The sequence below is a fragment of the Hemitrygon akajei genome, unplaced genomic scaffold (genome assembly GCF_048418815.1).
Source record: "Hemitrygon akajei unplaced genomic scaffold, sHemAka1.3 Scf000110, whole genome shotgun sequence".
NCBI lineage: Eukaryota > Metazoa > Chordata > Chondrichthyes > Myliobatiformes > Dasyatidae > Hemitrygon > Hemitrygon akajei.
The window spans coordinates 565,334-592,915 of record NW_027331996.1 but is presented as its reverse complement, the minus strand read 5'-3'; the positions used below and the strand labels follow the sequence as shown (position 1 = coordinate 592,915).

The window sequence follows — 27,582 nt, the reverse complement described above, 5'->3', positions numbered from 1 at the left end:
CCCTCCCTAATAGCAGGAGTATTTCTGCTTCTGGATCCAGCTCTGGGATGTGTTTGGCGATGTGGTGGAGATGTGGTTGGTGTAGCACCGCACTTGGCGTCGGGATCTCAGTGCGGTTATTCAAGATTTTCTCGCACTCTACAAGTGGGGGGAGACAGATGAGGACTTTACAATCCAGGGACTCGATCTGGAAGCCTTCGGCCCTCCTTCCGTAAGTTTTCATGTTGCCTGAGCAAGTTCTAAGGTAGTATGGGAACTGCTCACTCTCAATGTTGAACAAGTTAAAGAACTTTGGACTGACTAGCGAGCGGTTGCTCTGATCGTCCAGAATTACGTAGGCTTTGATGGCCTTGTCTTTGGCTCCCTTAGGGTACACCTTAGTGAGACAGATCTTTGAACAAGAACGGCTTGCCTGAGCTTGACCGCAAACTTCCGTACAGCTCGAGCTGACAACAGTTGTCCTGGAGTGAGCTTCTCCCTCCCCGCCGTCCTGTTGTGGGGGTGAAGGAGCGTTGTCGGTTTGCGGTGACAGGCCAGGATGCATGGCCCAGTCGTGATTAGTGCTATCACATTCCAGGCATTTCACGGCAATCGTACACTCTCTCGCACAGTGAGAGGTCGAGGAACAGCATCTAAAGCATATTCCTTTCTCCTCGAGGAGGGCCTTCTTCTCTTCAAGGGGTTTTTCCCTAAACGTTCTGCATCTTTTGAGGGGGTGGGGTTTGTTATGCAATGGACAATTCTTGCTAGGGTCGTTGTTAGTTGTAAGGACTTGAGTCTTAAGCGCTGAGACTGGTTTAGTAATGTTGGAATTATTCGAAGTGGATTTATCTGGCTTGGTGTAAATTGTACTGCTTCCTGGACCTATGAGGCTAGGATCATTTCGCTTCTTCGCCTCCTTGCACACGAACCTGGTGAAATACTCGAAGGGAGGGAATTGACCTTCGTGTTCTTCCTTGTAATCTGAGGCAACGGACAACCACCTGTCCTGCAGCCCAAATGGAAGTTTGTCCACGAGTTGTCTAATCCCGGTTGGAGTGTCTAGGTATACTAGACCAGCTGAGTGGCCATCTTCTTTGGCGCCTTGAATCTCCATGAGTAAATCTCCAAATTCTCTTAGCTTGGTGTGGTCCTTGGCTGACACCTTAGGAAAATTTCCCAAACGTTGGCATAGCGCCGCCTCAATAATTTCGGGGGCTCCGTAGCCCTCCTGAAGTCTCTCCCATGCTTTCTTCAATGCTAGCTCAGGTTTGTTGATGTACACTGAACGCATGCGTCTCACCTGTTCGCATGATGCTTTTCCCAGCCATTTTGCCATAAGATCCAACTCCTGGGTTGCTCTGAGCTGGACTCCGTCGATAGCGTTGGTGAAAGTGGAGTACCATGCACGGTAATTTTCAGGTTTATCGTCGAACCGGTATAGTCCTGAAGTGACGAGATCCCGTCGTGCGAAATACCGTGCTGCGGATTCGTCTGCAGGTGGCGTGCGGGCTGAGGGAACATGTCCACAGGTACATGACTGAGGGCGTACATCTGTTATGGGATTTGCTGGTCTGGACTCAGTCTTTGCCTCTCTTCTCCCCAAATCCGGTAAGTTCGGTGTCGAGAAGTACTTGTCGTGAGCCCTTGCATTCCTGGGTTCATCGCGGAGTTGCGAGGGTAAATTATCTTCCTCGGATGGACGTGATGCTGTCGGGCCTCTCCAAGACTCCTCGTGAAGTGGGACGTTATCGAATAAGTAAGGAGAGGAAGAAAGAGTCTTCCATTCCATTTGAGATTGGACATAGTCCCTTGTACGTTCCAATCCGATCTTTTCTGAGGTAGATTTTCCGTCCTTCGGATCATGCATTTCTTCGGCGTCTTCTATTAACTCTGCTTCCACCTCGGCAGCTGCTGCTTCTCGTTCTAGCTTCAGCGCTTCTAACCGTGCCTCTACCCTTTTCCTTTCGAATTCGTTTTCGGCTTCTCTGGCAGCCTTTTCCTTCTGGTTTTCGGCTTCTCTGGCAGCCTTTTCCTTCTGGTTTTCGGCTTCTCTGGCAGCCGCTTCGGCTTCTCTGGCAGCCTTTTCCTTCTGGTTTTCGGCTTCTCTGGCAGCCGCTTTCATCTTTACTTCTAATTCTTCTTTGGCAAAGCGCGCTCGCACCTTGGCGGCTTCTGCTTTCGCTCTTGCTTGGGTGGCCTTACTTGATGCCCTACTGCCCCTGTCGCAGGATGACGATGACTTTGACAACGACTTGATGCTGGATCGGGTTGACATGGCTGCACTTTAAACACCTGATAATGCCGCTTTTTCACTGTAACGTTCTCGCTCGGGTGTGAAGTAACGCCGAGGTAAACGTCGAGATAAACCAGAATCAATGCAAACGAGACCGCAGTAAGATTAACCATTTACTGTTCACTCTTCACATTAACGCATGGTGAAAACTGTTGAAAAACAATACAGGATTGGTACAGTGTTTGTTCCCTTCTAAATATCACATTTACATTGTGAATACTTGCAAAGGTAAAACTACAATAACTACATTACACTAAAGTGCAGCATACAGTCAGAATCTAGCTGCTCCATTGGCTGCTTTAGATACACTTCAATACAAACTATCCCGACTCTTTAACTGACGAAAAGGTAAACCTTACCGACCGTCGTTACTTTTAACAGAATCGGCGTTAACATTCTAACTCAAAATACCGATTATCTAATGACTTACAGCGTTGCTTTCACTGTGTCTTTGGTGCATAGAGAGACCCTAGTCAGCGTTATGGTGGCACATGTGAGTGACCCCCACCCTTGCGTGAATCTCAAACCGGTAATTCCCCACAAGACGCGGCGAACCCGGATGTGACGTCATCGCAGCCGCGATGTATTACAGACAAATCAATTGATTTAAACAATCCTAACTTTAACTAAAAAAATGCTAACAAATTACTACGCGAAAATATTATAAACTAAATAACTGCCATAAAGGCAGCACACCGCCATCACGGACATTTACACCACACACTGCATCCGCAAAGCAAACAGCATTATGAATGACCCCATGCACCCCTCATACAATTTCTTCTCCTGCCTGCCATCTCGGAAAAGGCTCCGAAGCATTCGGGCTCACACGACCAGACTATGTAACGGTTTCTTCCCCCAAGCTATCAGACTCCTCAATACCCAGAGCCTGGACTGACACCTGACTGCCCTATTGTCTTGTTCATTATTTATTGTAATGCCTGCACTGTTTTGTGCACTTTATGCAGTCCTAGGTAGGTCTGTAGTCTAGTGTAGTTCTCCCTGTGTTGTTTTTTACGTCGTTCAGTCTAGTTTTTGTACTGTTTCATGTAGCAGCATGGTCCTGAAAAATGTTGTCTCGTTTTTACTGTGTACTGCACCAGCAGTTATGGTCGAAATGACAATAAAAAGTGACTTGAGTTTTGTTTCAGAAATAAAAGGTTTGACTAAAAGGGAAAGTGACAGAAGAAGAGAGCAGTAGTGATAGGGGATTTGACAGTGAGGGAACAGACAGGAGATTCTGTGGACATGGACGGGACACCTGGATGGTATGTTACCTCCCAGGTGCCAGGGTCAGGGATGTCTCAAATCGCATCCACAACATTTCGGAGAGGGAGGGGTAGCAGCCAGTTGTCTTGGTACATATTGGTACCAATGACATAGGAAGGAAAAGCAATGAGGTCCTGAAAAGTGAATTTCAAGAGCTCGGTAGAAAGTTGAGAAGCAGGAACTCCCAGGTAGTAATTTCTGGATTGCTACCTGTGCCACGCGTCAGTGCGGGCATAATAGGATGATTTGGCAGATAAATACATGGCTGAGAAGCTGGTGCAGAAGGCAAGGCTTCAGGTTCTTCGATAACTGGGATCTCTTCTGAGGGGATGACCTGTTCAAAAGTGACGGGCTGCACCTGCAACCGAGGGGGACCGATATTATCACAGGCAGGTTTGTTAGAGCCATTGGGAAGGGTGTAAACTAACCTGGCAGGGCGGGGTGGGAATCGGAGTGAAGGGACTCAGAATAGGATGGATGGTAAAAAAAAGTAAAGATAGCATGCAGTCAGATTGTCAGGAAGGGCAGGCAGGTGATGGGACTTAGTTGTAGTCAGCAGGCTGAGTATCAAATCATCAGGGATGCAAAACCAGAAAGGACAGCAAACACAGAGGTCAAGGTGTTGTATCTAAATGTGCGTAATATAAGAAATAAGGTGGATGATCTTGTTGCAATATTACAGATTGCCACGTATGATGTTGTGGCCATCACTGAATCGTGGCTGAAGGATGGTTGTAGTTGGGAGTGGAGTGTCCAAGTTTACACGTTATATTGGAAGGTAGGCAGAGGGTGTGATGTGCACCGGTAATGAATGGCATCAAATCAGGGGAAAGATGTGACATAGAGTCAGAAGATGTTAAATCACTGTGGGTTGAGTTTAGAAACTGCAAAGGTAACAGAATGTTGATGGCAGTTATACACAGGACTCCTAGCTAGTGAGGCTAGAAATAGGAAGATAACGCAGCTAAATACGTGGCTAAGGAGTTGGTGCAGAAGGGAGGGCTTCATGTTTCTGGACAATTGGGCTTTGTTCCAGGGAAGGTGGGACCTTTTCCAACGGGATGGTTTGCACCTGAACTGGAGGGGGACTAACATCCTTGCGGGAAGGATTGTTAGTGCTGCTCGGGGGGGGGGGGGGGGGGGGGAGGGGGGATGGGGGGGGTTTAAACTCGATTTGTGGGGGGAGGGGAACCAGAGTGTTAGAGCAGATAGTGAGGTGGAGGAGGATAAAGGTCATGCGAGAGCAGCAAATATAGTGCATGGACTAAAGCCAGATCTAACATATAAAGAGGCTTTGAGAAAAGAGAAACAGAATAAAGGGTGTAAAGGTAGTAAGGTTGAAGGGCTAAAGTGTATGTACTTCAAGGCAAGAAGCATCAGGGACAAAGGTGATGAACTGAGAGCTTGGATACATACATGGAATTATAATATAGTGGCCATTATAAAGAACTTGGCTGGCACCAGGGCACGAATGGATTCTCAATATTCCTGGATGTCAGTGCTTTAAAAGGGATGGGGTGGGGGGGGGGGGGAGAGGAGAAGGGGTGGTGTTACTGATCAGGGATACTATTACAGTTACAGAAAGGGTAGGTAATGTATCAGGATCCTCTTTTGAGTCAGTATGGGTAGAAGTCAAGAACAGGAAGGGAGCAGTTACTCTACTGGGGGTATTCTATAGGCCTCCTGCTAGCAGCAGAGATACCGAGGAGCACATTGGGAGGCAGATTTTGGAAAGGTGCTAGAATAACAGGGTGGATTTAACTTCCCTAATATTGATTGGCATCTGATTAGTTCCAATGGTTTAGACAGGGCAGAGTTTGTTAAGTGTGCCCAGGACGGGTTCCTGTCACAGTATGTTGACAGGCCGACTAGGGGGAATGCCATACTAGATCTAGTATTAGGTAACGAACCGTGTCAGGTCACAGATCTGTCAGTGGGTGAGCATCTGGGAGACAGCGACCATCGCTCCCTGGCCTTTAACGTTATCATAGAAAAAGATAGAAACAGAGAGGACAGGAACATTTTTAATTGGGGAAGGGCAAATTATGAGGCTATAAGGCTAAAACTTGCGGGTGTGAATTGGGATGATGTTTTTGCAGGGAAATGTACTATGGACATGTGGTCGATGTTTAAGGATCTCTTGCAGGATGTTAGGGATACATTTGTCCCGGTGAGGAAGATAAAGAATGGTAGGGTGAAGGAACCTTGGGTGACAAGTGAGGTGGATGGAAGAAGGCAGCATACGTGATTTTTAGGAAGCAAGGATCAGGTGGGTCGATTGAGGAATATAGGGTAGCAAGAAAGGAGTTTAAGAAGGGGCTGAGGAGAGCAAGAAGGGGGCATGAGAAGGCCTTGGTGAGTAGGATAAAGGAAAACCCCAAGGCATTCTTCAATTATGTGAAGAACAAAAGGTTGACAGGAATGAAGGTAGGACCGATTAGAGATAAAGGTGGGAAGATGTGCCTGGTGGCTGTGGAAGTGAGCGAGGTCCTCAATGAATACTTCTCTTCGGTATTCATCAATGACAGGAAACTTGAAGATGGTGAGGACAATATCAGTAAGATTGATGTTCTGGAGCATGTTGATATTAAGGGTGAAGAGGTGTTGGAGTTGTTAAAATATATTAGGACGGATAAGTCACCGGGGCCTGATGGAATATTCCGCCGGCTACTGGGGAATAGGGTAGTTACAAAACCTTATGGGGAAAGAGTTTAAGAGTCGCGATGCTCTATAAAACACCGGTCAGGCCACTCTTGGAGTACTGTGTCCAGTTCAGGTCGCCTCACTATAAGAAGGATGTGGAAGCATTGGAAAGGATACAGAGGAGATTTACCAGAATGCTGCCTGGTTTAGAGAGTATGGATTATGATCAGAGATTAAGGGAGCTAGGGCTTTAGTCTTTGGAGAGAAGGAGGATGAGAGGAGACACGATAGAGTTGTACAAGATATTAAGAGGAATAGGTAAACTGGATAGCCAGCGCCTCTCCCCCAGTCCACCACTGCTCAGTACAAGAGGACATGGCTTTAAGGGAAGGGGCGGGAAGTTCAAGGGGGATATTAGAGGAAGGTTTTTCACTCAGAGAGTGGTTGGTGCGTGGAATACACTTCCTGAGTCAGTAGTGGGGGCAGATACACTGGTGAAGTTGAAGAGACTACTAGACAGGTATATGGAGGAATTTAAATTGGGGGGTTATATGTGAGGCAGGGTTTGAGGGACAGTGCAACATTGTGGACCGAAGGGCCTGTAATGTGCTGTACTATTCTATGTTCTATGTTCTGCTTCACGAGGCGAGGTAAGAGATTGCTGAACCTCTGGATAGGATCTTTATGTCCTCGTCCACGGGAATGGTACCAGAGATTTAGAGGGAGGCGAATGTTGTCTCCTTGTTCAAAAAAGGTATTAGGGATAGTACGGGTAATTATAGACCAGTGCGCCTTACGTCAGTGGTGGGAAAGCTGTTGGAAAAGACTTTTAAAGATAGAATCAATGGACATTTAGAAATCATGGTCTGATCAGGGACAGTCAGCATGGCTTTGTGAAGGGCAGATTGTGTCTAACAAGCCTGATAGAGTTCTTTGAAGAGGTGACCAGGCATATAGATGAGGGTAGTTCAGTGTATTGATCTACTTGAATATTAGTAAGGCATTTGACAAGGTACCACACTGTAGGCTTATTCAGAAAGTCAGAAGGCATGGGATCCAGGGAAATATGGCCAGGTGGATTCAGAATTGGCTTGCCTGCAGAAAGCAGAGGATCGTGGTGGAGGGAGTACATTCGGAAAGAAGGGTTGTGTCCCACTAAGATCGGTTCTGGGACCTTTAACTTTTCGTGATTTTTATTAACGACCTGGATGTGGGGGTAGAAGGGTGGGTTGGCAGTTTGCAGACGACACAAAGTTGGTGGTGTTGTGGATAGTGTAGAGGATTGTCGAAGATTGCAGAGAGACATTGATAGGATGCAGGAGTGGGCTGAGAAGTGGCAGATGGAGTTCAACCCAGAGAAGTGTGAGGTGGTACACTTTGGAAAGGACAAACTCCAAGGCAGAGTACAAAGTAAATGGCAGGATACTTGGGAGTGTGGAGGAGCAGAGGGATCTGGGAGTACATGAACACAGATCCCTGAAAGTTGTTTCACAGGTAGATAGGGTAGTTAAGAAAGCTTATGGAGTGTTAGCTTTCATAAGTCGAGGGATAGAGTTTAAGAGTCGTGGGGTAATGATGCAGCTCTATAAAACTCTGGTTAGGCCACACTTGGAGAACCATGTCCAGTTCTGGTCACCTCACTATAGGAAGGATGTGGAAGCATTGGAAAGGGTACAGAGGAGATTTACCAGGATGCTGCCTGGTTTAGAGAGTATGGATTATGATCAGAGATTGAGGGAGCGTGGGCTTTACTCTCTGGAGAGAAGGAGGATGAGAGGAGACATGATAGAGATTTACAAGATATTAAGAGGAATAGAAGAGTGTACAGCCAGCGCCTCCTCCCCAGGGCACCACTGCTCAATACAAGAGGACATGGCTTTAAGGTAAGGGGTGGAATGTTCAAGGGGGATATTAGAGGAAGGTTTTTTGACTCAGAGAGTGGTTGGTGCGTGGAATGCACTGCCCGAGTCAGTGGGGGAGGCACATACACTACTGCAATTTAAGAGACTACTAGACAGGTATATGGAGAAATTTAAGTTGCGGGTTTTCTGACAGGCAGGGTTTAAGGGTCGGCACAACATTGTGGACTGAAGGGCCTGTACTGTGCTGTATTGTTCTATGTTCTATGTTCAAAGCAAAGATTAGTGGGAAGATGGACGATTGGAACATTTTTAACAACCTATAGAGAGCAACTAAAAAAGGCAAAAGATGAAATCTGAAACCAAACTAGAAAATGATATCGACGTGGATAGTAACAGTTTTCTCAAGTATGTTAAAAATGAGAGAGAAATGACAGTGGATATAGGACCGCTAGAAAATGAGGCAGGACAAATAATAACAGGGGACTAGGAGATGGCTGATGAACTAAATGATTACTTTGTGTCAGTTTTCACTGTGGAAGACACTAGCAGTATGCCTGATGGTGTAATGTGTGAAGGAAGATAAGTGGGTGCAGTTACTGTTACAAGAGAAAAGGTGCTCAAAAAGATGAAAGACCTGAAGGTACACAAGCCACCCGGACCAGAGGAACTGCACCCTAGGGTTCTGAAAGAGGAGGCATCAGAGATTGTTGTAGAATTAGAAATGATGTTTCAAAAATCAATGGACTATGCCAGATGACTGGAAAATTGCAAATGACAATCCACTCTTTAAGAAAGGAGGAAAGCAGCAGAAAGGAAATTATAGACCAGTTAGCCTGACCTCAGGGGTTGGGAAGATGTTAGAGTCAATTGTTAAGGATGAGGTGATGGTGTACCTGGTGACATAGGACAAGATAGTACAAAGTCAGAATTGTTTCCTTTAGGTAAATCTTACCTGATGAATCTGTTGGAATTCTTTGAGGAGATTACAAGCAGGATAGATAAAAGGGATGCTGTGGATGTTGTGTAGTTGGACTTTCAGAAGGCCTTTGACAAGGTGCCACACATGAGGCTGCTTACCAAGTTAAGAGCCTATGGTATTACAGGAAAATTACTAACCTGGTTGCAACATTGGCTGATTGGTAAGAGGCAGTGAGTGGGAATAAAAGGATTGTTTTCTGGTTGGCTGCCAGTGACTAGTGGTGTTCCACGGGGGTCGGGATTGGGACCGGTTCTTTTTATGGTCTATATTAATGATTTAGATGATGGAATAGATGGCTTTGTTTCCAAGTTTGCAGATGATACGAAATTGGTGGAGGGGCTGGTACTGTTGAGGAATCAGGTAGGATGCAGAAGGATTTAGACAGATTAGGAGAATGGGCAAGAGAGTGGCAAATTAAATACAATATTGGAAAATACCTGGTCAGTCACTTTGGTGGTAGAAATAAATGTGTGGAATATTTTCTAAATGGGGAGAAAATCCAGGGATCTGAGATGCAGAGGGACTTGGGAGTCCTTGTGTAGAACACCCTGGAGGTTAACTTGCAGGTTGAGTCAGTTCGGTGATGAGGAAGGCAAATGCATGTTAGCATTCATTTCAAGAGGTCTAGAACACAAGAGCAAGTAGGTGATGCTGAGCATTGATAAGGCATTGGTGAGGCCTCACCTTGAGTATTGTGAGCAGTATTGGCCCCCTCATCTGAGAAAAGATGTGCTGGCATTGGAAAGGGTCCAGGAGGTTCACAAGGATGGCTCCAGGAATGAAAGGGTTATCATACGAGGAACATTTGATGGCTCTGTGTCTGTACTCGCTGGAATTCCGAAGGATGAGGGAGGATCCCATTGAAACCTTGTGAATGTTGAAAGGCCGAACAGTGTAGATCCAGAAAGGATGTTTCCCATGGTAGGAGAGTCTAGGACAAGAGGGCACAGCCTCAGAATAGAGGGGCGTCCTTTCAAAACAAAGATGCAAGGAAATTTCTTCAGCAAAAGGGTGGTGAATTTGTGGAATTTGTTGCCCCATGAAGCTGTGGAGGCCAGGTCGTTGGGTGTATTTAATGCAGAGATTGACAGCTTCTTGTTTGGACATGACATCAAAGGTTACGGGGACAAGGCCGGGATCTGGGGTTGAGGAGGAGATTTAAAACAAAGGATCAGCCATGATTGATGGTGGAGCAGACTCGATGGGCCAGATGGCCTCATTCTGCTCTTATGTCTTACAGTTATTATGGTCTTATGGACTATTTTCTAAATGGAGAGAAATTTCAAAAACTGAGATGCAGAGGGATTTGGGAGTCCTTGAGCAGGATTCCCTGAAGGTTAATTTGCAGGAGTCTGTGGTGAGGAAGGCATATGCGATGTCACCATTCATTTGAAGAGGGCAAGACTATAAATGCAAAGATGTAATGTTGAGTCTTTATAAAGCACTGGTGAGGCCTCACTTGGAGTATTGAGAGCAGTTTTGTGCCCCTTATCTTGGAAAGGGTGTGCTGAAACTGGAAAGGATTCAAATATGGTTCATGAAAATGATTCCAGGATTAAATGGCTTGTTATATGAAAATCATTCGATGGCTCAGGGTCTGAATTCACTGGAATTCAGAAGAATGAGGGGCGACCTAATTGAAACCTATAGAATACTGAGAGAGCTTGATGGAGTGAATGTGGAGAAGGTGTTTCCTCTGGTGGGCATGTCTAAGGACACAGCCTCAAAATAGAAGGGTGTCCTTTTGGAACGGAGATGAGAAGAATTTCTGTAGCACAGAGAACTGAATCTGTGGAAATCTTTGCCTCAGGCAGCTTGGGAGGCCAATTCATTATGTATTTTTAAGTAGAGGTTGATTGATTCTTGATTGGTCAGGGCATGACGGGGACGGGGGAGGTTGGGGAAGACAGGCGATTGCTGCAGAGAGGAAAAATGGATCGGCCATGATGAAATGGCTGAGCAGACGATAGGGAAAATGGTCTTATGGCCTAATACAAGAATAAAAAGCTCCTCTGAAAGTATATGGGGTCCTGTGGAGAGCCTGCATGCAACACTGTGCACAGGTCTGGTCCCCGTCCCAGAGGCAGTCTATCGGATAAAGGGAATGAAGAAGTTTCCCAGATTGATTTTGGGTTGTGGTAGTGTCCTCAGAGAGATTACAATGATTGGGCCTGTCCTAAAACTACCGAAATATGAGGTCACCTCAGCAGGGCTGAGATCGGGAGAAATTTCCTCACTCAGATTGTGGTGAATATTTGGAAGTTTTCTAAATTTAAAGTCAAATTTTGGGGCTCAGCGATGATGGGAACGTTGCAGGAAAGTGGCGCTGATGTCGAAGATCAGGACTATTGTGAGGAAAGGGTAGAATAGGTGCAACGGGCTTCCTATTTTCTAAAGCACGAGTTTACCTTTGCGCCTTGTTCTCCCTTGGTTTTCAGCCGTTCGGATTGCACAGGGGACCGGTGAGAGCTCCGGAGATCCATCGGCAGCCACTGCGGGGCAGCTCCTGTCTCCCAGCAGGAAGGGACGGGTCTGGGAGACAACTCCAGACAACAGGCCCCGATCCTCGGCGGAGAAAGGCCGAGCGCCCTCCGTGTAGCTGAAACATCTCACGGAATCTCCGCCAGTCTCTTCAGCTCTGCCTTCGAAAGGATTCACGACCCGCCGGTGGTGCAGCCGAAACCCGAGGCGCAGCTCCCGGTCTCCGGCCTCACTCGGTCCCGGGTCCAAACCCCGGCCCGGCCGGGCGCTCAGCGTCCCGCCCACTGACACCCCTCAGCCAATGCGAGCAACCTTCTCCCAGCATTGGTCGCTAATTGGCTGTGACTGTCTGAGGACGGGCTGCAGCTGGGAGCTGGAGATGTCAGTCACAGTTTGTTCTCAGGATCAAAGGAAGTTCCCCGAAACTCATATTTCAAAAGTCACCACATACAACCCCGAGAAGCATTTTCCTGTGGACATACTGAGAAAAAGTATAGAATATTAACCATAACAGAAGCAGGCAGTGAAAGATCAGCCAGAGTGCTGAAAGTAACAAACTGTGCAAATGCAAAAAAGTGATAAATAACAAGAGCATGAAATAACCGCAGCGGCTGCTGATGGATCTCCGGAGCTCTCACCGCTCCCCTGTGCAATCCGACAGGCTGAAGGCCAAGGGAGAACAAGGCGCAAAGGTAACCTCGTGATTTAGGAAATAAGAAACAGGTGCAGGCGTTGTCATTCGGCCCGTTGCGCTGTTCTGTCCCTCACTCAGAACATGGCTGATCTTTGACCTCAGCGCCACTTTCCTGCAACGTTCCCAACATCGCCGAGCCCCTAAATATGACAGTTTAATTTAGGAAACTTGTGGAGAAAACTCCAAATATTCACCGCAATGTGTTGGGGAAATTTCCCCTCATCTCAGTCCTGCTGAGGTGATCTCGGATTTTGAGTCTGTGATCACTGGTTCCACTGCCCAGCCAGGAGAAACATCATTCCTGCCCCTACCCTGTAAATACCCTGTGAGACTGTGTCTGTCTCAATCAGGAAGCTTCTCCATGTGAACCCTGTATTAAGGAAATTGGTGACAGTTCTTTCAGACCAGCAGCTTTGACCACAAGAACACCAGACAGTGGTCAGCACGGAATGTCCTGCAGTTACTGCAGGAGAAGGACTGGATGGACACAGTGGAGTGGTTCCCTGAGCAGACAGTCCAGACCATCTGGCAGAATGCCTCATCACCAGATCTCGCCGACAGGCACCAAGACCTCACCTGTCTTTCGGCGAGAGGGCCCCTCCCAGTCTGATCCTTGCTGCATGCCCGGAGATCACTCCCTCAGCGCGCTGCCCCGAGATTACTGCAGTGGAGACGAGACGGTTACTCACCTCTTTGCGGACTGTGGGCTGGCGATGATCTGTGGAGAAAGATGCAAGGGCCTGTGCCACAGCAGCTGCGTGACAGAAGGCTCACTGATCCTCGGGCTGTTCCCAGGATGCGCAGGAAAACGGACAGCGAGTGCTGCTGGAAGATCAGCAACTCGGGGAAAGACGCCCGAAACTTGTTGGCCTGCCATCACATCGAGATGTCCGGAGAGCAGGGGTTCCCAACCTGGGGTCCACGGTTACTGGTATTGGTCTTTGGCATTAAAAAAAATGTTTGTGAACCCCTGCTGTACAGGAATGCTGCCGACTGGCACATTCCAGACTACAGGGACACCACTGGAACTACAGGGATCCTCTACACCGGACAGGGGGAGGCCGGGTTGGCTGAGGAAGCCTTACAGTTATTGTAGGAGTGAACCACCCCAGGGGGGGACATGGCTTCTCCTTTCAGTGCAGGACTTCATTCGTCTTCCAGGGGAAGGTCCTTCCGACCGCAGGGATGAGGCCTTTGGAGATTCAGCTGACGTTTTTGTCGCTCTAGGTTTTTAAGAGATGGGGTTGCTGGCCAGATGGCCAACCCTCCTCCGCTCGTAGCCGGGCTTAGACAGTCCATGGCCGCGTTTTCTTATCTGTTGCCCGTTTAATGTGTTTTTGATCCCACACTGACCAAAATTTCAACTGAACACATTCAGCAGCAGAATGTTCACTCCCTGAGACTGCAGCGCGTGTAGTGGACAATCGCGGTACTGCAGGGGATCAGCAACTCCCCGAAAGTGAAAGCATTCTGAATCAGGAAGTGCCGGGAGTTAACATGGCTTCGAAAGGACAGGTCGAGAGTTTGAGCGAGGAGGCAATTTGTCCCGTCTGCCTGGATTTCTTCACCGATCCGGTATCACTGGAGTGCGGACACAACTTCTGTCGCTCTTGTATCACACGGTACTGGGAAAGGGAGGAGAGAAACTCCTGCCCGGAATGTAGAGAGGTGTTTGCTGACCGCACCCTCAGGGCCAGTCGGGCCTTAGCAAATCTGGCTGAAAAATTCCGAAATCTAAACCTGAATCCGAAAGGGAAGGAAAATAAACTTCACTGCGAGGAACATGAGGAAGAACTGAAGCTGTTTTGTGAAACGGACAAGACACTGATCTGTCTGATCTGTGCAGCTGCGCAGGAACACAGAGAGCACCGCTTCATGCTGATTAAAGAAGCTGTTAAAATCTACACGGTAAAACTAACGTTAGTTTAATACTTAACACATTTCCTTTCTTCTACGTACCATCACACGAGCCTCTATAACCAACACATCACTCTCTGCAACTTCCGCCATCTCCAACGGGATTCTAGCATCTCTCCGTCCCGCTCCGCTCTCTATACGGATCGCTCCCCGTACTGTATCGCCCTGATCCACTCGCTCCTCCCCACTGATCTCCCTCCTGGCACCGACACCTGCAAGCGGGACAAGTGCTACACCTGACTCCTAACCTCCTCCCTCGTCACCATTCAGGGCCGCAAACAGCCCAGTTCCTCCAGTTTCTTCCATGGTCGATTGTCCTCTCGTATTAGATTCCTTCTTCTCCAGCTCTTTACCTCTTCCACCTGTCCCCTCCCAGCTTCTCACTTCATCACCCTCCCCCACGTTCCCCCTCACATTGTCTCACCCGTCACCTGTCAGCTGGTTCTCATCCCCAACCTTTTTATTCTGGCTCCTGTCCCATTCCTTCCCAGTCCTAATGAATGGTCTCATCCCGAAACACCGAATGTTTATTTTCCCTGAATAGATGCTGCCTGACTCACTGAGTTCCTCCGGCATTTTGTGTGATAATCGGGTTTGATCACCTGTTTCTTTTGATGCATCTTTGTTTCTATTTCCTTCACTCTCTGACTTCCAGGATCAGCTAAAATCTTCCTTAGACTCTCTCACAAAAAAGAAATCAGACTTCCAGGAAAAGGAGCAGCAACAGAAAGAGAAGATTTCCGGAGTTCGGGTGAGGCTTCCTGAGCGGAATTTCTGATAATACTGTATAGTTTTGCTCCCTTTAGTGCAGAATAGCCGAGTATCGCAGCTCCAGTGACCTGGGTTCGATCCTGACCTCTGCTGCTGTCTGTGTGGAGTTTGCATGCTCTCCCTGTGGCCATGACAGTTTCAGACACATTCTAACGACATGCTGGATGAATGGTTAATTACAATTAACCCTGTGAAGGTGGGGGAGGGTGTATGTGAATCAGCTGGGAGTTAATGGGTCACTGAGGGAGAATAAGTTTCAGGAAAATGTGAGGGAAAGGGGTTGACGGGAATGTCTCAGAAGTAGTATGGACCGAACGGTCACTTTTATGTCATAAGGAAATACAACACAGCAATGCAGTAAACTAATCTTCACCTTTAAATCGACAGGAACAGTCACACAGTGTTCAGACCCACATCACATCCCAGTTGGCTGAACTGTGTCAGATTATCACTGAGAAAGAGCAGAGCTTACTCAGGGATCTCAGGGAAGAAGAGAAGAGGATTCTCAACCCAATGGAGAAAAATCTTCTTAAGATTCAAGAGAATATAAGGATTATTCAGGAGGAAATCACTAAGTTAAAGGAACAGATGGATCAAAAAGACAGTGTGATGTTTCTCAAGGTGAGGGATTACATTTCAATTTATTTCTGTCAAATTGAACTAAATGAACAGTGGTATATTTGAATTAAACACAGCACAGTGGCCCATTCTACCAAATTAATTGCCACTGCTGGTGTCCTCACACAGAGTGTTCTCCTTGCATGACGAACCTCCAATCACTCCGCTAATGACATTCTAAATATCGGACATTGATATTCGATCCTTTATCAGCAACATACAATATTTAAGCGATGAAATTTCAGCATAATTAATCGTAAATTAAACTGCAATTAATCGGTCAACAAAAGATATGCAGACAGAAAACAGACGTGTTGCTCCTACACACAGCATTTACAAATGGCAGTAAACTGTTTCTCACCAGACAATTGATGCAACTATTCAGGGTTGATGTTGTCCCAAAACTGGACTTCCACAGCTTCTGTACATCCCAGGACAGAATGTAATCTTCTCTGAAATGATTTACTCTGATCATAACACAGAGCTGCTGATTGTGTCCTTAATTACCGCATTAAATATCCTTTAATACTCCCATTAACACCCATTCCAGTCACAGACTGTTAGTGTGTCTGGTGCGGTGGGTGTGAGGGTCTCTCTGTCAATCAGTGAGAACAAAGAATGTGACCCACACATCAGACTTATCCTCCATATCTGGTTTCCATCAGATTACGAAAACTTTCACTGTCTCTACTTTTTCGGATAAGTTTTACATGGGATTGTGTCCCATTCTCCGTCACGAGCAGGCCATTCGTTCCATCTTCTGTCAATTTCCCCTCTGCACAAGCCTCCTGACACCTACTCACCGCACCCAGCAACACTGCCCTGAACTTCCTGGTCCCTCACGTGTTTATCCAGCCTCCCCATTACATTCAATTCTGATGTTCCACTGCAACCACTCCTGTGGCACTGAGTTCCACATTCTCGTCACTAAATTTCTTGTGGGATTTATTAAAAACCACCTGGCAATTTATCTTTGACTGAAGGTCTCCCCATAAATAGAAACATAGAAACACAGAAAACCTACAACACAATACAGTCTCTTTGGCCCACAATGCTGTGCCGAACATCTACTGACTTTAGAAATTACCTCGAGTTACCCACAGCTCTCTATTTTTCTAAGCTCCATGTACCTGTGTGGGAGTCTCTTGAAAGACCCTATCGCATCCACCTCCACCTTCGTTGCCGGCAGCTCATTCCACCCATTCCAAAACACTTACCCGACATCTCCTCTGTACTACTTCCAAGCACCTGTGTCCTCTCAAGTTCGCCATAAATCGAGGTACATTTTCCAACAGCACACAATCAAATCCATCACTAATCTTAAGTTGTTCCATTTTATCATTCTGACGCCTTATTTAGATGAAAATGCACAGCCTGTCCTGTCTTTCCTGTAAGTTTCATCATCTCAGTATTGGTCTAATTTTGAGATTAGTAATTTTCCCCGTGGTTCTGTATTGTCCGTGTGTGTTTGTGACTGTGGGAGTGGGAATTTTCAACACCTTGTGATGATTTGGATGAAATTCAAGATGTGGACATTAAGTGCAAGTCTAATGAGATTTGTGTTTTATTTATTTCAGGAGGAAGCTCGTCGGAACAGGAGGTAGGACATGCTCTTCACTGAAACCCTGTATGGATTTGTAAAATACTTCAAAATTCCAGTTTATCACCAGCAGTTTAATGTTTACAGAATCAGTGACGATGTCCAGGAATTGTCAGTGACAGATGAGGCCCTACCGGTTGAAAAATTCTATCATCCCTATTTGTTGAACACAGTGCTGAGAGAAAAACTTGATGCTATTAAGCGAGGTAAAACATACAAAGATTCATTTTTTCCTTGTTTATGAGACACAATTAAGTTATAATTTGAGGCAAAGACTGGCTGTAACAATAGGCTGAAGGGGAACTGAAGTTTATTCCACATCAATGGCATCGACGGGGAGGCATCACGGTCACATGGTCAGCTGGGAATGTCAGACCCCTGATCACACTGGCACAGGGTCACAAATCCTACCACAGGAGTTGGGAAATTAATACAGATTTCATGGTATTGCAGGGAATAAAAGCGGGTATCAGTGTGGTGACCGGGATTGTCAGGAAAATACACAAGTCCTTCGTGCCCTGTGAGTCCAGTGTCTGATTGATGCAGGTCTTCCCCCTTCTGGATCGGCAACTCTCACTGTTGTTAGAGGGAGAAGAGGGGAGCAGTAGTGATAGGGGACTCAATCTTTCGGGAAACAGACAGGAGAATCTATGGATGTGAAGGGAACATTTGAATGCTATGTTGCTTCCCAGGTGCCAGGGTCAGGGACGTCTCAGATCGTGTCTGCAGCATTTTAGAGAGGGAGGGAAAAGAGCCAGATATTTTGGTAAATTTGTGACAATGACATTGGAAGTAAAAGCAAAGAGGACCTGAAAATAGAATTTGGAGAGCTTGGTAGAAAGTTCAGAAACAGCACCTCCAGGGTTGTAATTTCTGGATTGCTGCCTGTGCCACGTGCTGGTGAGGGTAGAAACAGGGTAATTTGGCAGATTAAAGGTGGCTGAGAAGCTGATGCAGGGGACAGGACTTCAGGTTCTTGGATCAGTGGGATCTCTTCCGGAGGAGGAATGACCTGCTCGAAAGGGATGGGTTGCATCTGGCTCTGAAGGAGACAATATTCTCAGAGAGAGGTTAGATGGAGCTGTTGGGTAGGGTTTAAACTAATTTGGAGGGGATGGGGGCTTGGGAACTGGAATGAAGGGTTAGGACTGATGGTAAAATGCAAAGATAGCGTGCAGTCAGACTGTCAGATAGGGCGGACAAATGCGTGGAGAAAATTGCAGCCAGCAGGGTGAGTATCAGTGCATTAGGGATGCAGAATTAAAAAGGGTAGCAGATACAGTACACAAAGTGTTATATCTCAATGCATGGAGTATGAGAAATAAGGTGGATGATCTTGTTGCACTATTACAGATTGTCAGGTATGATGTTATGGCCATCACGGAAATGTGGCTGAAGGATGGTTGTAGTTGGGAGCTGAAGGTTCAAGATTACACAATGTATCAGTGGTATAGGAAGGTCGGGTGAGGGGGGTGGCATGGCTCTGTTGGTAAATCAGTAGCAAGATGTGTCATAGGATTAGAAGATGTTGAATCTTGTAGGTTGAGGTAAGGAACTGCAAAAGTAAAAATGACACTGACAGCAGTCATATACAGGCCTCACAACAGTCAGTCGGTTGAGGCCCACAGATTACAACTGGAAATAGAAAAGGCTGATGAAAAGGACAATGTTATGATAATCCTGGGAGATTTCAACATACAGGTTAATTGGGAAAATCAGGTTGGTAAAGGATCTCAAGAGAGAGAGTTTGTTGAATGCAATGTGATGGCTTTCTAGAGCAGTTTGTCGTTGAGCCTACTCGGGGAACAGCTCTACTGGATTGGGTGTTATGTATTGAACCAGAGGTGAGTAGTTAAAAGAAAGCTTAGGAAGCAGTGCTCACAACATGACTGAGTTCAACTTGAAATTTGATAAGGAGAAAGTAAAGTCTGACATTGTAGTATTTCAGAGGAGTGAAAGAAATTACAGTGATCTGAGAAAGGAGTTGGCCAAAGCAAATTGGAAGGAGATGCTGGCAGGGATGAGAGCAGAGCAGAAATGGTGTCAGTTTCTGGGAGAATGAGAGAGGTATTCCAAAAAAAATAAATACTCAAATGGCAAAATAGTAAAACCGTGGCTGACAAGGGAAGTCAAGTTAATGTAAAGGCAAAAGAGAGGACATACAACTCAGCAAAAAATTAGTAGGAAGACAGAGGATTGGGAAGCTTTTAAATATCTACAGAGAGGAACCAAAAGAATGATTGGGAGGGGAAAAATAAACAAGAAATTGATTTGAATTGAATTGTCTTTGTTACTTACATCCTTCATATACATGAGGATTAAATATCTTTACGTTATGTCTCCATGTAAATGTGCAATGTGCTATTTATAGTAATTTATGATGAATAGTATGTACAACAGGCTGGTCAATATAACATAGAAATACAGTTAGGTCCACATGAGTTAATCAGTCTGATGGCCTGGTTGAAGAAGCTGTCCCGGAGCCTGTTGCTCCTGGCTTTTATGCTGCGGTACCGTATCCCGGATGGTAGCAACTGGTACAGGTTGTGGTTGGGGTGACTCTGCTCTCCAAAGATCCTTCGGGCCCTTTTTACAGACCTGTCTTTGTAAAACAAGTTAGCAAACACAATCAAATTGCTTTTCAAGTTTTGTAAAAAAATAAAACAAAGATGAATCTGGATATAGGACCGGATATATAATAACGCGGGATAAAGAGACGGCAGATGAACCAAATATTCATTAAGGGAATATCCTGCCTGACAAATCTGTTGGGATTCTTTGAGGAGATAACAAGCAGGATAGATAAAGGGGATGCAGTGGATGTTGTATATTTGGAATCTCAGAAGGCCTTTGACAAGGTGCCATACAGGAAGGTGGTAACCAAGTTAAGAGGCCAAGATATTACAGAAAAGTTAGAGGCACAGTTAGAACATTGGCTGATTGGTAGGAAACTGCGAATGAGAACAAAGGGATCCTTTTCTGGTTGGCTGCCAGTGACTCGTGTTCCACAGGTGTCAGTGTTAGGACCCCTTCATTTTACGCTGTATATCAAGATTTAGCTGATGGAATGGATGATAAGATATAGGAGCAGAAGTAGGCCATTCGGCCCATCGAGTCTGCTCCAGCATTCAGTCATGGCAGATACAATTCTTCCAGTCGTCCCCACTCCCCTGCTTTCACCCCATACCCTTTGATGCCCTGGCTAATCAAGAACCTATCTGTCGCTGCCTTAAATATAACTTGGCCTCATCAGCCACTTGTGACAACAGATTCCACAGATTTTCCACACACTGACTAAAGTAATTTCTCTGCATCTCAGTTCTAAAAGGACGTCCTTCAATCCTGAATTCATACCCTCTTGACCTAGAGTAGATGGCTTTGTTTCCAAGTTTGCAGATGATACAAAGATTGGTGGAGGGGCCGGTAGTGTTGAGGAAACAGTTAGGCTGGACAAGGACTTGGATGAGGAGAATGGGAAGGAAATTGGCAAATGATATACAATGTTGGAAAATGCATGGCCATGCAATTTGGTCGTAGAAATAACGTGCTGATTTTTTTTCAAATGGGGAGAAAACCTAAAAAGCTGAGATGAAATTGGACATAGCAGTCATTCTGCAGAACACCCTAAAGGTTAACTTGCAGGCAGAGTCAGTGGTGAGGAAGGCAAATCCAGTGTTAGCATTCAGTTCAAGGGGTTTAGATAGCATTCAATTCAAGTGCAGGGATGTGATGCTGAGGCTTTATAAGGCACTGGTGAAGCCTCACCTTGAGTATTGTGAACTTGGGCTCCTCATCTAAGAAAAGATGTTCTGGCATTGCAAAAGATTCATTTCATAAGGATGATTCCGGGAATGAAAGGGTTATCATACGAGGAAGATTTGATAGCTCTGTGTCTAGACTCGCTGGAATTTAGAAAGATGAGGGGGGATCTCATTGAAACCTTTCGAATGTTGAAAGTCCTAGACAGAGTAGATGTGGAAAGGATGTTTCCCATGGTGGTCGAGTTTAGGACAAGAGGGCACAGCCTCACGATAGAGGGGGGTCTATTTAAAACAGATGCGCGGAAATTTGAGCCAGCGGCTGGTGAATTTGTGGAACTTGTGTGTATTTAAGGCAGAGCTTGATAGGTTCTAGATTGGACACAGCATCAAAGGTTACGGGGAGAAGACCAGGTAGTGGGGCTGAGGAGGTAAAAAAGGATCAGCCATGATTGAATGGCAGAGCAGACTCGATAGGCAAATGGCCTAATTCTGCTCCTATGTCTTATGGTGATCAGACCACTACATTGAAGCATTGTGAGAATGAGCTCGGACACACCAACAAGCATTGACATGGGTCAAGATTTCATCTCGGGAGAAGCACACACAGCATAACCGGCCTGGCAAAGCTCCCTCACACACATACACAGGAAGGATTGGCAGACTGTAGTCAGAGCCTCAGCAACGTACGTTGTTATTTCGCTCAGTAACCTGGAAACCAATCTCTTCAGAGACAGTCATTTATTCATTTAAACAACTCAATCACGTGTGACACATTGTCAACACACACCAGACATGTGATGACACACTGTAACATACAAATTCTTCAATGTGTATACACACACACACACACACACACACACACACACACACACACACACACACACACACACACACACACACACACACACACACACACACACACACACACACACACACACACACACACACACACACACACACACACACACACACACACACAGAGAAATAGGCACAAATTCCCATTTAGGATTGAAATCTGCCGTCCTTACCCGGTCTGTCTGTTCTGTGACACTGAGCTGCCCTCTGACGTGACGTCACATCAACACTTCACAGACAGACTCCGGGGTGAGATTCCTCAGGAGGATGATTTGGGAGGGTTTGATGGATGTTGAACTCACGGCCCACTTCATCAATCTGCAAGATTAAGATGTCTTCTTGAGCATGGCCCATTTGTGTGTGTTTGCCCCCCCCCCATCCCTCTAACCATTTCCCATCTGTGTACCTGCCCACATTTATTTAAAATATTTTATTTTTACCTGTTTCTACAGCGTCTGAGGGCAAATTCCATTTACCAACCTCCCTCTCTGCAAGAATGTTACCCGATAGACCACTCAGAAAAATTTCCCGTCTCACTTTCAATCTGAGGCCTCTGGTTCTGTACTCTCATTTCTTGGAAAAAGAAACGTTATTTAAGCTCCTTATGAATTATTTACCTTGATAAGGGGTCATTCCTGAACATCCTACACTACAGCTCAATAGCCCAAGCTTAACCACTCTCTTCTTTTAACCCAAGCCCCCAGTCCTGGTAACATTCTCCTGAAGCCTCCTGTCCAGTGTAATGACATCCTCCCCATATTCGGGAACTGGAAATGCAGACAATACTCCAAGTGTGGTCTATCATCGACATCAGAGGCCTTGCTGAATTTCATGTGGACAGTGTGGAATAGGCTGATGAATACACGACTGAAGGTGTTTTTTTAGATTGGGACACGAAGGGCGGCGTGGGAGCTAAATTCTGAAGGAAAGCAGTTCTGTAAAAAACTTTGCGTACAAGAACGGCGAGACTGCGCAGGACAGCGCGGAGAGTTTAAAAAGATGACCACCCTATACAGCGGGCAGCGGAGTGGGTGGCAGCAGAGTGTAGGGCTTTGGCTCAACGGGCTTAGGCGGTAACGGGAAGAGGCGAGAGCGAGGCACCGACTCTTTTTCTCCCCTTGGCAAATCGGCCCGACGGACGGGGGAACAGCAGGGCACATTAGCTAACGGTTTGAAAAGTTTGTGTGCTTGGCGGAGTAAGTGGGTGAGTAGACCTATCTTTCTTTGTTTCATTCCTGTAGAATTAGGTAGCATGTCTGCAGGGTTAGTGCTTTGTTCAGGGTGTCAGATGTGGGAATCCTGGGAGACCTCCAGCCTCCCTGATAGACACATCTGCACCAGGTGAACCGAGATTCAGCTCCTCGGAGACCGTGTTAGGGATCTGGAGCTGCAGCTTGATGACCTACAGCTTATTAGAGAAAATGAAGAGGTGATAGACAGGAGCTACAGGGAGGTAGTCATCCCTAGGCTACAGGGGTCAGAAAACTGGGTGACTGTCAGGAGAGGGAAGGGAAATGCCCGGATAGTGGAGAGCACCCCTGTGGCTGCCCCCCTCAGCAACAAGTATATCATTTCAGATGCTGTTGAGGGGGATGACCTGACAGGGGACGGCCACGGTGACCGGGTCTCTGGCACTGAGCCTGGCGCTGTTGTGCAGGAGGGAAGGAGGGAGAAGAGGAATGCGGTAGTCATAGGGGATTCCATAGTCAGGGGAACAGACAGGAGTTTCTGTGAGCTTGGTAGAGATACCCGCATGGTGTTTTGCCTCCCAGGTGCCAGGGTACGGGATGTCTCGGATCGGGTCCAGAATATTCTGAAGGGAGAGGGCGAGCAGCCAGCTGTCTTGGTACATGCTGGTACCAATGACATAGAGAGGAAAGGGAGGAGGTCCTGAAGAGAGATTTCCGGGAGTTAGGAAGGAAGCTGAGAAGCAGGACCTCCAGGGTAGTAATCTCAGGATTGCTACCTGTGCCACGTGCTAGCGAGGGCAAGAATAGTAGGATCAGGCTGATGAATGCGTGGCTGAGAGACTGGTGCAGGGGGCAGGGCTTCAGATTCTTGGATCATTGGTATCTCTTCAGGGGGAAGTATTACCTGTTCAAAAAGGACAGGTTACACCTGAACCATAGCGGGAATGTTTAATAGAGCTGTTAGGGAGGGTTTAAACTAATTTGGCAGGGGGATGGGAAACCAGAATGATAGAGCGGAGGAGGGGGAAAACAGAAATAAATCTAAGATAGTGAGCAGTAAAGATGTCAGGAAGGACAGGCAGGTGATGGAGCAAATTTGCAGCCACTGGGATGAGTTGCAGTGCAATCAAATCAAAAAGTATCAAATACTGGACTTAAGGTGTTATACTTAAATACACACAGCATAAGGAATAAGGTGGATGATCTTGTCGTACAGATACAGATTGGCAGGTATAATTTTGTGGCCATCACTGAGACGTGGCTAAAGGATGCATGTCTCTGAGAGCTGAACGTCCAAGGATACACGGTGTATTGGAAGGACAGGCAGGTAGGCAGAGGGGGTGGCGTGGCTTTATTGGTAAGAAATGATATTAAATCATTAGAAAGTGGTGACATAGGATCGGAAGAATCTTTCTGGGTTGAGCTAAGAATTCGCAGGGGTAAAAGGACCCTGATGGCAGTTATCTGCAGGCCTCCTAACAGCTGCAGTGAGGTGGACTACAAATTACAACAGGAAATAGAAAAGGCTTGCCAGAAGGGCAGTGTTATGATAATTGTGGGGGATTTTAACATGTGAGTGGATTGGGAAAATCAGGTCGACACTGGACCTCAAGAGAGAGAATTTGTAGAATGTCTACGAGATGGCTTTTCAGAACAGCTTGTTGTTGAGCCCACTAGGGGATCAGAGGTACTGGATTGGGTATTGTGTAATGACCCAGAGGTGATTGGAGAGATTGATGTGAAGGAACCGTTAGGAGAGAGTGATCGTAACATAATTGAGTTTACTGTGAAATTTGAGAAAGAGAAGCCGAAATCCGATGTGTCGGTATTTCAGTGGAGTAAAGGAAATTACAGTGGCACGAGAGAGGATCTGGCCAAATTTGACTGGAAAGGGACACTAGCGGGAGGACGGCAGAGCAGCAGTGGCTGGAGTTTATGCCAGAAGTGAGGAAAGTGCAAGACAGATATATTCCAAAAAAGAAGAAATTTTCGAATGGAAAAAGGATGCGACCGTGGCTGACAAGAGAAGTCAAAGCCAAAGTAAAAGCAAAGGAGAGGGCATTCAAGGAAGCAAAAACTAGTGGGAAGACAGAGGATTGGGAAGTTTTTAAAAGCTTACAAAAGGAAACTAAGAAGGCCATTAAGAGGGAAAAGATGAACTATGAAAGGAAGCTAGCAAATAATATCGAAGAAGATACTAAAAGCTTTTTCAAGTATATAAAGAGTAAAAAGCAGGTCAGAGTGGAGAAAGGACCGATAGAAAATGATGCTGGAGAAATTGTAATGGGAGATAAGGAGATGGCTGAGGAACTGAACGAGTATTTGCATCAGTCCTCACTGAGGAAGATATCAGCAGTAAACCGGACACTCAAGGGTGTCAGGGAAGAGAAGTGTGCGCAGTCACAATTACGACAGGAAAGTACTCAGGAAGCTGAATAGTCGAAGGGGAGATAAATCTCCAGGACCAGATGGAATGCACCCTTGTGTTTTGAAGGAAGTAGCTGTGGAGATCGCGGAGGCATTAGCAATGATCTTTCAAAAGTCAATAGATTCTGGCATGGTTCCGGAGGAGTGGAAGATTGCAAATGCCACTCTGGTATTTAAGAAAGGGGCAAGGAAGCAAAATGTAAATTATAGACCTATTAGCTTAAGAAATGGTTGGGAGGTTTCTGGAGTCAATTGTCAAGGATGAGGTTACGGAGTACCTGGAGGCATATGACAAGATAGGCCAAACTCAGCATGGTTTCCTTAAAGGAAAATCCTGCCTGACAAACCCATTGAAATTTTTTGAGGAAATTATAAGGCCTTTCAGAAGGCCTTTGACAAGGTACCGCACATGAGGCCGCTAAACAAGATAAGAGCCCATGGAATTATGGGAAAGTGGATAGACCGTTGGCTGATTGGCAGGAAACTGAAATTGGGAATAAAGGGATCCCATTCTGGTTGTCTGCTGGTTACCAGTGGTGTTCCACAGGGGTCCGTGTTGGGGCCGCTTCCTTTTATGTTGTATATCAACGATTCGGATTATGGAATAGATGGCTTTGTGGCTAAGTTTGCTGATGATACAAAGATAGGTGGAGGGGACGGTAGTGCTGAGGAAACAGAGAGTCTGCAGAGAGACTTGGCTAGTTTAGGAGAATGGTCAAAGAAGTGGCAAATGAAATACAATGTTGAAAAGTGTATGGTCATGCACGTTGGTAGAAGAAATAAATGGGCATACTATTATTTAAATGGAGAGAGAATTCAAAGTTCTGAGATGCAATGGGACTTGGGAGTGCTCGTGCAGGATACCCTTAAGGTTAACCTCCAGGTTGAGTCGGTGGTGAAGAAGGTGAAGGCAATGTTGGCATTCATTTCTAGAGGAATAGCGTATAGGAACAGGGATGTGATGTTGAGGCTCTATAAGGCACTGGTAAGACCTCAATTGGAATACTGTGTGCAGTTTTGGGCTCCTTATTTAAGAAAGGATGTTGTGACATTGGAGACGGTTCAGAGAAGATTGACTAGAATGATTCTGGGAATGAGAGGGTTAACATATGGGGAACATTTGACCGCTCTTGGATTGTACTCCTTGGAGTTTAGAAGAATGAGAGGGAACCTCACAGAAACATTTTGAATGTTAAAGGGCATGGACAGAGTGGATGTGGCAAAGTTGTTTCCCATGATGGGGGGAGTCTAGTCACAGAAACATTTCGAATGTCCAGCGTCCACTTCCCACCCGACCGCGCCTGAGGCCCAACGGCCTTTCCCCGATCCCCGGGGCCTTTCCCCGATGTCTCCCCCCGATCCCCGGGACCTTTCCCCGATGTCTCCCCCCGATCCCCGGGGTCTCTCTAATTCTCTGCTTCTCCCCCCGATCCCCGGAGCCGCTCAGCCTGAGTCCCCCTCCTCATCCCCGGGGCCGCGCTGCCCGAGGCTCCCCCCGATCCCCGGGGTCTCTCTAATTCTCTGCTTCTCCCCCCGATTCCCGGGGCCGCGCTACCCGAGACTCCCCCCGATCCCCGGGGCCGCGCTGCCCGAGTCTCCCCCCCGATCCCCGGGGCCGCGCTGCCCGAGTCTCCCCCCGATCCCCGGGTCCGCGCTGCCCGAGTCTCCCCCCGATCTCCAGGGCCGCGCTGCCCGAGTCTCCCCCCGATCCCCGGGGACTCTCTAATTCTCTGCTTCTCCCCCCAGTCTCTGTCACCCTGGATGTGGAAACGGCGCATCCGGGTCTCGAGGTGTCTGAGGATCGGAAGAGTGTGAGATACACCGGGACCTGGAAGAAACTCCCTGACACAGGGAAGAGATTCACAGACTGGGATTGTGTGCTGGGATCGGAGGGATTCACATCGGGGAGACATTACTGGGAGGTGGAGGTGACGGGGATTCGGCTCTGGTGTCTGGGAGTCGCCGCAGAGTCTGTGGATAGGAAGATAGGGGTCAGACTGAGACCGAAGACCGGATTCTGGGTCATCTGGCGGGAAGATGACGTGTTATATCGGGATTCTGACGTGTTACATCGGGATTGTGACATGTACGGTATTTTCACTTCCCCCGTGTCCCATCTCGCTGCCGGTCCCATCCCCGTGAGGGTGGGAGTTTATCTCAGTTACGAGTCCGGGACAGTTTCATTTTACAACGCGGAGACCAACTCCCATCTCCACACCTTCACTGGGAATAAATTCACG

At 46.8% G+C, this 27,582-nt stretch overlaps 1 protein-coding gene across 1 annotated transcript in view; it reads right to left on the bottom strand.

Moving 5' to 3' along the window:
* Nucleotides 1–1,322: 1,322 nt before the first annotated feature.
* Nucleotides 1,323–27,582, bottom strand: part of LOC140723346 (zinc-binding protein A33-like) — a 402,895-nt gene continuing 376,635 nt past the window's right edge. The window contains exon 7 of the mRNA XM_073037933.1: nucleotides 1,323–2,424. The gene's annotated coding sequence lies outside the window, so the exon portion shown is untranslated. The remainder of the gene's footprint in view (nucleotides 2,425–27,582) is intronic.